The sequence below is a fragment of the Prinia subflava genome, chromosome 7 (assembly GCF_021018805.1).
Source record: "Prinia subflava isolate CZ2003 ecotype Zambia chromosome 7, Cam_Psub_1.2, whole genome shotgun sequence".
In the NCBI taxonomy this organism is placed as follows: domain Eukaryota; kingdom Metazoa; phylum Chordata; class Aves; order Passeriformes; family Cisticolidae; genus Prinia; species Prinia subflava.
In genome coordinates, this window is record NC_086253.1 from 31,807,827 (window position 1) to 31,822,384 (window position 14,558).

The 14,558-nt window shown below is 34.9% G+C and overlaps 1 protein-coding gene across 1 annotated transcript in view; it reads left to right on the top strand.

Annotated features, from left to right (window-relative positions):
- Positions 1 to 14,558, top strand: part of LOC134552497 (transcription initiation factor TFIID subunit 4-like) — a 464,313-nt gene that overhangs the window by 323,994 nt on the left and 125,761 nt on the right. The window lies entirely within an intron of this gene.

Below are 14,558 nucleotides of genomic sequence, written 5' to 3' on the forward strand. Positions count from 1 at the left end.
CTTGCACTGATATACAGGAATAAAGGAAAGTTAAGAATACAGACAAACAAAAAAATTTGAATTCATAGAAGCATTTCCATGGCTTAAAATACCTCTAATGGCTATATTTTTCATTACAAAAGGCTGAAGTACATGATGTATGTGAACAAACTTGAATGTGTTTTACATGATAATGTACATGAAAATGTTCTGTGAGACAAGTAGTGAATGCAAGATCATCATGCAAAAATGTTAATTCCAAGGTGCCATATAAGAGTATGTGAGAAATAAAACTTCAGGGTCTGGGGAACTTCATTTTGTAAAATCCACCAAATGCAAATCTTTGCTTAGAGTTCTATGCAATATTTATTTTAAAACACATTCTATGTTGCTTTGATATACTAAAAAGTTTGTTTCTCATAAGAACTACAACCTCTTCTTCTGAAGTGCACTTCAAGAAATCTCGGTTTTTAAGACTCCTATGTTATTTGAGTTAAATCAGTGTCTTAGTTTGAGCTGGGAAAGAGTTAATTTTCTTCTCAGTAGCTGGGTACAGCTTTGGATTCAGTATGAGAATGTTTGGTTGCTGCCAAGCAGTGCTTACCCCAACTCAAGGACTTTTCAGTGCCCCAGGCTCTGCCAGTGATGAAGTGCATAAAAAGCTGTGAGGGAGAATGGCCAGGAGAGCTGACCTGAACTGGCCAAAGGGACATTGCACACCATGGAATGTCATGCTCAGGACATGGGGAAGTTCCCAGGAGCTGCCAATGACAGCCCAGGACCAGCTGGACATTGGTCAGCAGCTGGTGAGCAATTTTACTGAGCATTGATTTTCTTCCTTGGAATTTATTCCTGTCTCACTCTCCCCTTTTCATTACTACCATTATTATTATTCTTCATTATATTTTACTTTATTTCCGTTCTAAAACTAATCTTATTTCAACCCACAGCTTTTAACTTTTTTTCTGATCCTCCTTTCCATCCCACCAGGAAGGAGAAGAGTAAATGAGCAGCTGTGGTATTTAGTTCCCAACTGCAGTTAAACTCATAAAATAAAGGAGAATTGATTGACTTTATGAAAAATAGAACATGATTTTGTGACTATATTTAAGTCTTTTTCAGAAGAAGAAAGCATTAATAAGCATTCAGCATGAATCACACTCTATGATACAGATATTTTCTTATTTCCCTGATGTGTTTTATTTTAAAGGATTTTTTCAATAAATCTCATGTTCTGTATCGGAATCATGCACACACCTGCATGTGCATATAGGTGTCTATGCATTTCCATTATATAAAACTGACACCAGTTTGTTTCTTCACCACTGGAGAAGCAGTATAGGTATACTCACTCAGAGGTGATAGTCTACTTGTGTACGTTTGGAAGAAAATCTTTTTTACTTCAATAAATCTTTAGCAAAATAGTCATTATGAACAATCTCCTTGACTAATTCCAGGTCAGGCTGCATTAGCATGATACAAGGGACTGCCTTTAGATTACCATTGTGTATATGCCATTGAAATTAGAACTATGATAGATTTATCTCACATTCAAATAGCTAAAACTTCTGCAGAAAAAATATACCTTGGAGAAGATTTTGAAAGACACTTTTCCCCCAGTTTGTTATATCATGCAAAAACGCATACTATTATGTATTATTCACTGAAACTTCATACAATTAACGAAGCAGACTGCTTGGTTCAGGCAGATTAATCAGACTTGTTACCCAGAATAGAATTATCCAAAAATACTTCCTATAATAAGATAAAAAATGATAATCTACAGCTAGTGCAGAGGCGTGCTCACAGTGGGCCCAGTCACTGCATGGGGCTGCCAGACCCAGTTTGATAACAGTGATAAAGCAGAACAGGACACAGTGCTCTGCATCTTGTTGCCAAGGGGAACACATCATCTACATGGGTCAAAGGAGAATTTAAGAATTAATTGTTATTCCAATTTTTGTTTTAACAATTTAGAAGTCCAGATTGTGTAATACTAACACTTCTAGTCCAAACTGACACAGAATAGCTGTGTTAATAATACAGGTAAATTTCTTACACAAAATTACTCTTCTACTGAAACCTATATTGACCCCCTGAATCCCAAGGACAAAAATTTAATTTTCCAGGAAAAGAGAATGTGGCATAGGGGTCATTGACATTGTGCTGTCTTTCAAGTAAGGACTATCATGTTTATGAAGTGAGTTTCTTCCTTCTCCCCAGGAGAAGAATAAGATCAATGCTGCATTTCTTCTCAAAGCTGGGCACAAATATTATTTTCCTGAATTTTTTTGCCATGCATAGTTTTCTTTTCATTGCTTCACAGCTGAAGTTTGAAAGATGCCACTCAGCATTGCCCAGGTCCTGTTACCCCAGGGGTCTGTTGTTTTTTACACACTACTGTCCCTTGGGATGCTTAGGGCTTTACCACAGACAGCTCCCACTGCTGAAGCTAAAAGAGGTCAGGCAGCAATTACTGACTGCTAAACCAAACTACAACCAGTTGGATCCAAGGTAAATGCACTCTGGTGCTAAGGCTCTGCACTGCCTTTCCACAGTAATGGAACAAATTTAATATACTGTCCAGCCCACAGACTGTTCTCTTTTCACAGAAAAAAGGATTTTACTCATTGATTTCAATACTGATGTTACTGGCCAGGGAGATCTTGAGCCACTCAAGGATGATTGCAGGGCTGCTCTGTGAGGTTAAGACAGGGAGCACAGGGAGTCAGACTCTGGTCTGCCAACTCCAGTTGGCAAAGAGAGGGATGGCCACGGGCACATCCTGCAAGTTAACACCTAGATGTGTACCTTTGTTTCAGGCAGAGTCCTGTCTTTAAGGACTACATGACTCTCCAGAAGACAGCCAATTTTCTCTTTACACTGACCTTGAATATCAAGTTCTCTCCTCATGCCTCCCAGACCTTTAGTGACAAGATGTGGAGAATGAAGTACTAACAGCAGCAGAGAAATATCAAAGGTAATACCCACTCAAGTCAATTTGACATACTGAAGTTCACACTGGAAGGGATGCACCTGTGATTGCTAAGGGATGTTTTGATGAGAGGCCTCTCCTTGTTCTCATCAATCACAATGATCAGGAAGTTCCCTATTGCTGTGGGGAAAAAAAAAAGAAAAAAAAGAGGGGAAAAAAGTCATTTACATCTTGAAGAACCCAAGAGAGACGATCAAGGGAACTAAAAGCCAATTAGAAAAAGCAACATACATGCAGGAAGAGAGGAGAACAACTCTCATGGCTTTACCAGGAAAATAAAAGAAAAATTTGCTTTTGTGAGGGTCAAAAATAGTTAAAAAGGAGAAAGGAGAGCATACCCCACCATGGGGAGGTGTCTACAATGGTAGAGGCTTGATGAGTCAAATGACCCCCTCACTGGGAATGTGGGGATTGATGCAGAGAAGTGTTTAATACACTTTGCTGCTTGATGCACTTAGAAAAGCAGAGCACACAGCTGGGCATATTCAGTCTCCCCTTTAAAAGGCAGTTTGCCTAGGCAGTGATTTGTGTGTTGTATACCACACCTCATTTTTGACAGAAATGCTGTCATGAGGTTGTTACCTGTGGAAACACAGTAAATAATCCTTAATCCCCAATAAACTTAGTTTCTGAGTTTTCTGTCTCACTTAAGGGAGTCTCAGATGGGCAGCAGGATGGCAGGCTTAGATGTCCCAAGACACAGGCTGTTTACAATCATTTAAATCCTTGCTACCTCCCAGTGTTGGTGTCACAGTCTACAGAACAAAGAAGAAATATGGGAGAGATTCAACATCCTAGTGTTTTCGACAGCAGATTATCATTTCCTATTTGTTTTCCCCTTAGCAAATTAAAGGGAGAGAAAATAAAACTGATACTAGCCCCACTGACTGAGCTGTTCAGTCCTTGTTTCTTCCTAGAAAAAATCTGTGTATCTTGGTGAATGAAATTGCAGAGGAAGACTGATTGCAGTTTATGAGGGATAAGGTTGTCTGAAGGGAACACATCTGTTTGTGTCTCTCCCCCTCCCTGCTGCTGATTTTTCTGTGAATGCTTAAACTTAAATGTTGCAGAAAGATTTCTTCCATAATGTCATTAGTGAAGTCAGAGCAAGTCTGTGTTCTTATGATTCCCAGTCCTGTGCTTTAAACAAACTTAGATATACTGTATCACTTTATAATCTGATTTATAAACATTTTTATAGCTTTGAAAATGCCTAGCCCTCAGAATGATTTTTTTAAAAGACAAATTGCATAATGATAGGCTACACATATAAATATTGTGTCCCTTGTTTAAATTTCACAAAACAAATACATTGAAGCAAGCTCTGGCAGGCAACCTAAGGCTTTGAACTATCTGATTTTTTTTCTGTGTGGTTCTTTTTAGAAGAAATTTCCCCAGATGACTGGAGAACATGCTATAGAAAAGGAATGTTAAGTATTTAACTTGCTACGTTTAAAATAGCTCCAATCAGTGAGCTATTTATTACTTCAAATATTTTCTGGAAGGAAAAAGAATAAGGCTAAAACTTACTGCGGCACTTAATAGAATTTAAAATAGATTATGGTGTGATAAGACCTTGCTACATTCACACTTTTGAAGGTGTTTGAGAAGGCATTCCTTGTTTTTTTACTAAGGCTGCATTTTAATCAAACCAAGCCTGTAGTTCTGTTTAAAATAATATATATGCAAATATGTAGAAATGTCACTTATCAGATCATTACGTACATGGATTTAACTTTCTATTTGCATCTAATTTTAGCTACTTTGTAAATAATCTTTCAGACTGTAAGTTTCTAGGGGTACTGCAGGTTTTGCATTTAGAGAGAATTACAGAACATCAATTAGTAAATTGTAGTGTTTTACTCTGTATCAACCCTTTTCCCTGTGCAGGACTTCAATGGCAAACAATTAATAGTGCCTTTTACTGAATGAAGCCAGTATTTTTGTTTATTATTATTGTTGCTGTTATTATTATTATCAAGGCATTAACCATGGTCATAGCAAATAAAAAAGTAATTAATGCATACTTCTGAAATTTTATGAGATAGAAGATAATTACATTATTCTGATAGAAAATGCATTTTTACTCAATGATATATAAAAACACATTTATATGGCAGAGTTTTTTAAAAAGTATTTATTTTTATTTCTTTTTTGTGTTTTCAGTGTCACTGAACAATGTCAAGCTATTGGCACAACAATAAAGCACATGGAAGTCTAACTGGGATTTTTCACACCAAGTGAAAAATTGAATCTTTTAGCTAACTTATTCTGTTCATACCCTGAAGTGGACTTGACCAGGAATTATCTTCTGAAGACACACAATACGAAGTTGCCATAAGGGAGAGAAAAGTACCATCAGCTCTGAATATTGTGGCAAAGATGTCAAGAGATGGCAAATCTCTGAATCATGAATTGGAAATTTCTGATTTTATTTTTTCATTCTCTGCAAAGAAAAGTGAGTAATGTAGAGTCCTGCCAGGTATCAAGGTAGGAATGGATCTACAATGTTTTACAAATTTATTATATAATGTCCCTGTTAAAATCTTTTAAGTGGCAAGCATTTGGGGGTGTACACAGAGGTCAACACTAAAGAAGTAATTTTTCTGATCCTCCAGGGAATTTTCAGCTGAGAAATTGATTTTTTTTTTTTTTACAGATATATCATCCTAGAGCAAAAAGATTTTCTAAAAAATCATGAGTTTTGTTCTCTGTGGACACTGAAGACCCTCATTTCAAGCACTTTTCACATCTATTGGAAATGGAAACATCTTTCTTCACAATCTACCAAGCAGCTAAGATATTTTGGACACAGAGGTTTTTGGAAAAGATTGTTAATACACAGTACACCTACTTCATGTGAGCTATTCTATCATTGCATAAATCTACAGGTAAATATTACAAAGGAAAAATACATGTTCATTGAAACTACATATACTTACATGAGTTAGAATTCTTGTAACATTTTTATTCATTCTACAATTTGGATTCTAGGTCAAAATTTGAAAGGTAATTTTCATAATTAAATTTCATAACTAAATTGATATATTCAAGAAGCCATTGAAAAGCCATGCTGAAATAGTTTTTTCCATTTTCTAAAATCCTTGAAAATTATGCATTGCCTATGAAAGATCAGTAATACTCTGTGCTTAACATTTATGCTTTTTAGAGGGGAAAAAATATACATTAAAAAAGCACATTGATTTGAAATCCACAAAGAACAAAGAAGCAAATTCACCATTTTTTGCAACGCTTTCTTTCAGAAACTGAGCAATGAGTTAAAAGAGCAAGTTGCTCATCTTCATTTTTTCATGGTATGTTTAACCTTTCATTTATTCTTCTATATTATGCCTTTTTGTTTTCTGTGTTTATTTATTTATTTATTTATTTATTATAATGCAGAAGGCAATTTTTTGTCTCTAATACATCTCTTGAATATTGTCTTTACTAATTTGGCTTACGTCCTCCTTCTGCAATAACCAACCTTGCTAGACAATCAAAGAGTGAAATGTTCTATGGCCTGTGAATTAAAGACTCTCTTTCCAGACTTTCAGACTGGGGACTTGGCACCAGGAATACCCCTTCCTCTAGTGGTATTTTAGCTAGGACAGTCTGTGCTATGTGAGTTATAAAATATAACACACACACAAAAAGCTGTAAGCTAATAAGTAGCCAAATGATGACCAGAGTGTATATTTTCTATTCAGAAGCATTTCACACTGTTCTTATTGCTCATGTACATGATATTAGCTATTACATATCAACAGAGATCAACATATCCATGAGGCTGATGACAGAATCAGAATTCCCTATATCTGTCCTTGTAAGGACAACCCTACACTAGGTTGCCATGCAGTAAATTTACTTTGCCTATGCAAGGATAAAGAATAAAATCTGTAACTAGCATATTTTTCACCTTGTCTAAAACGACAGACAAACTGTATACTGAAGTATCTTTTCCTCTCAGTGCGTAATAAGGAATTTTGAAAGATTTCTGTAGACATCTATAACAATATCATGCGAATATTCTCATCAGAGTTTCACATAATAAAGTCTCAGCTTGGAAAACATGCCACTGAGTCTCTATGCATTGCTATTACTTCCAGGAATACTCTGTCAGGTTCACCTCTCTTTCCATGTGGTCCCAGACAGCTCTCCATATCAAGCCCCAAACCAACAAGGGCAGTGGGAGTCACAGGCTCTCCTGTCCTTCTCCCAGCCAGAGCAGCCCCTCCCCTGACTTCAGTTCAGACCTACAGCAGCCTGATCATCAGGACTAGGTGCTGCAAATCCCAACTCTGGCAGGACTTATTCGAGTGACACACACAGCAGTGCACACGCCTAGCCTTTTGAAAGGCAATAAATGCTAATGTAAAGAAGCTGAATTTGTGCACTAACACAGCTCACGATATGCATGTCTGTGTTTGTCACAAACTGAGAAGGAGTAACTGCATAAGGATATGACAAATCATCCACATGCGGTGTGTTTGCTCTTATCTGTGCAGACAGAGCAGAGAGGTTTTCAAAGTGTTTCTGCTGCATTACATTTGTTAAGAAATGCACACACTGAAATGTTTTTTTCAGCATTTGAAATTTTACATTCAGCCTAGAGACACGCTTGCTAGCTCAGTTAAACTCCAGGTCTTTCCAAACATGCAGGCCACCCTGCAGTTAGCTCTCATACATTTGTTCTGAAACCAGCTGTGACAAGCTTTAGATCCTGAGCACACATTTATACTGACAGCTGTCCTAAGGTGTTCAAGTGTGTAGATATGCTCTAATATCTGTTTCTTACAGCACATCATGTGGTAAGTAGTAGCCAGCAAATCCTTCTCTTCCTTAGTCCAGATCTTGGTTACTGTAATTCACTTACAGTTTAAACTGTTACATATTCTGCATGTAATATACACCAGATGTACCTCACAGGTGAATCTATTTTATTTGAGATAAATCAAACACATCGAAGTCCCATGCCACAACCTTTACTTCACCTCAGCCAATAAAATATCCAGGACATAGAAGCTTTAAGCTTTAATTTTTTTGATGTATAAAGGGGAAACAATTCTTAGATACAGAGAGATTTATTGGCGCTTTTTGATGATCTCAAAATTTCTACTAGGACAACTAGTTTTTAACATTGCAATTTTTCACTTGTAGGAAAATAACTTGCACTTCTTTCTGCAAACCTCTGTTTCCAAGATTACGCTTTTGTTTATTCAGCAATCATGCTCTATGGAAACCTCCTGACTGAAATTGATACAATCCAAAATTGCAAAATATCTATTGGATACTTGCTCCCACGTGTTCTTTCTGTGAGCAGTAAGCATGATAAACACGCCTAACCTCTCCTTTGGAGTCAAATGTAAGTAAACAAACAGAGAAACTAAACAGAAAAGAAAACAGCATAAGGACAATTTGAAGAGCTAGAAAATGACAAAACCTGACTTTATTTTTCCGTGTTTGAAAGGAAGAGGCAAGGCTGCTGGACCACTTACTTGTGTAAACGCCATGATTTTGGGTAGCATTAAATACTTTCCCATTTTATGATAAAAGGATAAAGATAAAAGTTTGGATGGGGTTTAGAGCACCATTGTTTAGTGGGTGGTATCCCTGTCCATGACAGAGAGGGGTTGGAATTAGGTATCTGTCTTTACCCTTCCAACCCAAACTATTCTAAGATTCTATATCAGAGGTAGAGTTGACCCTCAACATTTAATATATTACATTCAAATAATTAAAATCTAACACTTGATATTATAGATATTCTACAAAGTCAAGTATAGCATTCATCTATTTTACCATATAAGTTATTTCTATTTTATAATCCCTTATGAGACAGAATTTTTAATTAAAAGCACTTCATTCATATTTCACTTTCAACGACAAAAGTTTTTACTCCTATAAAATAAGCTTCATGTTACTTTCTTGTTAATATGATCTGGGTACTGCTAGACAAGAAGAAAAATGCAGAATATGAAAACAGCAGTATTAAAATATTAAAAAAATAATTTCATCCTAAACGGAAGCATTTTTATTCTGCTTTGACTCTCTTTTGGCTTGTGGAAAAAAATAAGAGAACATGTGTAAAGCTACAAACACAAGATTTTTTTTTTATTATTTCTTCCAAATCTTTTGCACTGACAAGAAGATGAAAGAACATAGATGACTATATCAGTAGAATTCATATTATATAGATATAGACTGTCACTTTTCTTCTATTCTTAAATAAGGGGTAGCATATACCTCCACTTTTCCCAGAAGCAGTACAAGTAATAGAAGCTGTTATTGCCTTGTTCCCAAAGAAGATTACTCCATTTATGCACCCACTTATATCAATGCAGAGATGTACAACACGCTGCATTTTTCAACTCTTCTCAATTTACTACCTGCACATCTATATGGGAAAAACAGTAATTCACGGGAGTTTGTTCCATTCTTGAAAAATAATATAAACATGGAGGTGTCCTGCATTTCCTCTGTATTGTTTATGTTAAAAATGAGGAAGGAGATAAAAACCCTGAAAAAATTATTTGTGGACACTCATCCATGTCTGAAGCAGAAAATAAGCACAATTCAGAGAATTTAAAGTGTATATTTTATTTCTATTTTCATTGATAATACATTTTGCACACTCCTGTTTCCTGTTTGGTATGGACCCCAGTCTTATATATTGCTCTCAACTAAATGGTAAGGTGGCAGTATTAGATACAATATATGGAATAGAATATATTCTCCTCTGTTTCTGACACAGAGCAAAATTATACTTCGTTTCATGTCTCATTTTAATGAATTCTTCATGAATTCTTCGTTATTTCATTTTTAGAACACTATAATAATTTCTCTCTTTAATTAAGTGCCTTTGAATAATTTATTCATATATGTGTAAGTAGATATAGTTCCGGGACTTACTGAAGTCACTAAGAATACTGGCCCATTGTGTCCTTTTTTAATTTTTTTTTAATTTCTGTTTTGCAGCCACAGGGCAAAATTTCATCATATGAAATTTCTTTCTTAATTTATTTTATTCTTCATTTTGTCATATTTTCTCACATGATAGGGTTACTTCATTTTAAGAATGTACCAGTTTCACTGTAGTATTTAATTTCTCCCTGATGAAAGATGGGCATGTAATCACAGAATCACAGAATAATCTGGAAAGGACCCACAAGGATTATTCAAATCTAACATGAATGTGAATGGTCCATACAGAGATCAACCCATAACCTTGACATTAGTACAGCAATAGAGCTGGACTGCATGTATAAAATAGTACATAATATCACCCTTGCCTTAAAATCTTATTTAATTATTCTAGACCACGTAGAATATCACTTAATGCTACCAAGTTCTGTAAAAAATAGAAAATCCATAAGCTAGTTAATTTTCTGTTTCTGTAAAATAATTTTATAATTTGATATTCCAGTTATTAAAAGAAAAAGACTTTTCATGCTGTTTATGTTAAAAAACAAGTTCAACCTTGAGTCATTTCTGATACAAGAAGAACATGATGTTCCTTTTCACATGTACAGAAACATATTGAATAATAATAGTTCTAGTCCAAACAATCTACATGGTTACCAGGACAATCATAAACCAGAATAACAACAGGCATTATTTATCAATGTTAAATGTGTTCTATAAATTGTCATAAATTTATGAGACAAAGACTTCTTCACTTAGTGGGAATATGATAAAAAAGCCCATATGTTATTTCTAGGAAGACATGCTGAAAAATGTAAAGCACCTTTCTGTGTGACTAATAACACAGGACACAGATATGACCAGTCAAGTGAAAGTGCATAGGATCATGTACATGTAGCAGAAATTATGAAAGAGAAGGAGGGAGAATATCTATAACTCTTTCTAATCACTGTGTTTATGTTGTGAAAGTCACAAACATCTTATATTTCTGCATTTCTGAAGGAATTAATGACCAGTTAGTATTAAAGTGCCTCACATTTACCTCGGGTCATTAAGGGTTTCCATTATTTATTAATCTTTAGGAAATGCACCCAGTTGTCATCATTAGTGTTTAAATTATATAATAACTGATATTATTAAAAGTTCTTGTATATACAGCTCTAAAACTGCCCAGAATTCTCCAAATCTCTTATTTCCTGTGCAATTTACTCAATAATCAGAGTGCAGGTAGTCTGTATAATGAGGCTGTTCCTTCACCATGCTCTTGGGATAGCTTAGCATCAGGTTTAAGGAAAATTGGTGGTGTGATACCTACTGTTAGGATAGGTTGTGACAGTTTTATTGTCTATTTTTTAGGACTATTCATCCTTTTTACAATTGCTAAACATCCACACTGTAGCTGCAAATATGAAATAACTCAGCAATCAGAGATTCAAAACAGTTAAAATAGAAAGAATGGAAAACACTGCAATCAGTGATAAAAATCCCATTTTGCTCTGGTAAAACATCAAAACAATTAGATATTCATGTGTCTCTCTGAAAAATAGTGGTAAGCAAAAAGAAATGAAAAGATTATTTATTATTTGCAGCTTAAATAGAAAAAAATAACAAAACAAAATAAGAAAAATAGAAAATTATAGAAATACTGTAGAGTAGAAATACTGGTAGCACTAGGAAAATGTGCTGGAAAAGTTAATATTTGTCTCTTTTCATTATAGACAGCCCTCATGGAAGTAATTTAAAAAGGTAAAAGAAAATTCCAATCTATAGAAATAGAATTAGATCCTATATAAATCAGCCAAAAAAGTTATGGCATTTCCTAAAAGAATGCTTCATTTTCTAGTATGATTTTATTTGTCCCATTGAATTCTGTGACCACCGTATAAATCCTATTAAAATCTAGATGCTGGTTCAGACAGCAGGTAGTTAGTTCAGTAGGAATCTTCCATAAAGACAGGACTAAGACTTTTTTTTCTGCAAAAGTAAATTCTCATTGCTCCAAGATTAATTTTTAGGTTCTAAATGTAATTGAAAATCACCTGCATTTTAAAATTTATTTTAATAGCAGCAAAATAAAGCCTTAAAACTGTAAGTTGGCTGATAGCTGCTCTGCAACCAATGCAGAGGGGTCCACTTTTTTTTTTCATTGTTGTTTTCCATCATTCAGGAGAAAAAAACTGAAAAACCTCAGAAATATTGTTGCTGTCTCCTCTGAGACTTTATAAAACTGTATAATAAAATATCTTAAAATTAATGATCTTTGAAGGGAAAAATTGAAAGAAATGATGAAGCTTGTTTAACCAGGATATTTAAGAAGTTTTTACTTTGAGCATAACAAATTTTACTTAAAGAACAGTCCTACAACACCACAGTTATAGCAACTGAATCTTTTCCATAGATCCCTAATCTATGTTTCTAAGTTACTCCACTCCAATTTGATGTCCCTAACTGATATGAAAAGGTATTTCCCTGGATGTGTCAGCAGAGCTGTCAGTGCTGCAGCCCCAGTGGCAGCTGGAGCCAGCTGGAAGCTGAATCCTGGGTCCACAGTCCATGTTCCAAGTCCATTTTTTTCCCAGGTTTTTTTATTGCCTGGCTGCATCAGGCTGAAGGAAGAAGTCAGGCATGTCCAGCTAGGACAGCACCCAAAAGGAGGTCATTTGGCCTACATTTACCCTGAGAGGGGTAAGGAGTGCTGGGCAGGAAGCTTTCCCACTTTTCTACTCCTTTTATTTTTTTTCTTTTTTTTTTCTTAGAACCAGAAGTTTTTTGTTTGATTTTTCAGCAGAAGCATATGACATTTCCCCTAACACAGCTTGGTGGCACAAGTCACAGTTCAGGCGTAAGGGATGGTCTTGCTTGTGAGCCTCTGAAGGGCTATAATTTCATTATATCTGAGGAGTTTTCCTCTATAGTCTACCTCAACAAGTGTCACTGTGGTCTTATTTCTATGCTTTCGGGAGGAAGTCCAAAGCATTCATTTTAAAATATTACTTTGTATTGTTCTAAAGCTTTGGGCAGTTGCACACAGAGATAAAGAGATTAGAGTTAAATGGTAACATATATGTGTAAACCACTTTTTAGCTTCTGTCTAAGTTTGTGAATAATTAAATGGCTTGCACTTCTATATTCATATGAATTTGCATCATTTTCTTTACATACTTGTCTCTAGAAATACCCAATTTTGAGACATTTCTGAGATGACATTAACCACTGCAGAAAAATATCCACATGAAGAATTTTACATGTTGGACCACATGTAGTAATCATTTGTCTTTACACTGTGAGGATAGAGTATCTAATGTGCACACCTCCATGAAAAATTCTTAAGTAGGCACATCAAATGGAAATACTTTAAAAAGTAGAACCTCTTTGTGTGTTGGCTGCTATATTGTCTTATCTCTTCGAAGATTCTCTCTGGTGAATATCTAAAACTTAGTGTGCATAGATACAGTGAAATGTCACTAGGAAAGGTATTTTGATTGAGTATTTTAAGGTCTGTTAAACTCTGCATATTGTACTTTCATGCTTTACTAATTTTAAAAACATTCTTTTATAGATTTTCCTATTCCTATAATGTCATAACATTTACATGACTTTAAAAATAAAGCTTTGTGCTTTGTTTAGCTCCCTGTTAAGAAAAGAGTATTGACAATTACTATTTTTTTCCTAAGACTAAGACTAAAACAGGTTTTAGTTTTGAATGACTGTAACAACTTCTTCCTTTTTTATCTTCTCTTTCATGTTTTTGTTTGTTTGAAGTATTAAGAAAATCCAATTCAAGATTTCTTGTAAAAGGAAATAACATCTTTCTTTTTTAGAAAAGCATTATCAAAGCCTGACCCATTTCTTGTTTCCTAACTGGATAAACAAGAGAAATTTATATACTCATTCCAGCTACAGACTTAATGTAAATAAGCATATCAATCAAACTGTGAACAAAAATTTTAGTATCTTCTGTGACTGATACATGTTTTCATGCTTGTTCATCATCCTCTGTTTTCATTCCATAATTCCGGAATTAAAACAGGAGGAGATGAAATATTGCAGCTTCTTCCCCTCTTTCAGTTCTTTCTTGGCCTTTGAGTATTTCAATTTGAATTTTAAAGCTTGCTCCTTCCTCTGCTTGATATATCACTTCCACATCAACAAAGCACCCATAATGGCCTTCTATCATGTCTCTCTATCTTAATTTTAGTTTTCCTCTGCCTTTCTAAAACAAAGAAAATACAAGTAAATAAACAAAGCAAAAAAAAATGCAAAACCCCCAAGCTATTAAACTACTGAATTCCAAGGATAAGCTTGCACTTCCATAAATTTGTAAATTCAACATTTAAAAAAGCAGTTCTTAAAAATAATACAAAATTACTGGCGTTTTTTAATTATTTATTTGCACCTGCAACTTTTCAGGCACAATTACTCCAGGATACAAACAGTACAGCCTAACAACTAGACTTGAAACTCAGGAGGCTTGCTGGAACTTGTTTGAAATGCTGGCACATATCTTCTCCTTTCATAATGGTTGCTTTGCTGAAAGTAAAATAGTTAATTCATTACTTTGTAAAGAAATTCAAGGTACTAAGAACATAAGAGGTGCCCTAAAAAATAAGTTGCACTGTATTCTCTTCTGATCTTTTCTATTTCTTTTCTATTCTGTTTTAGC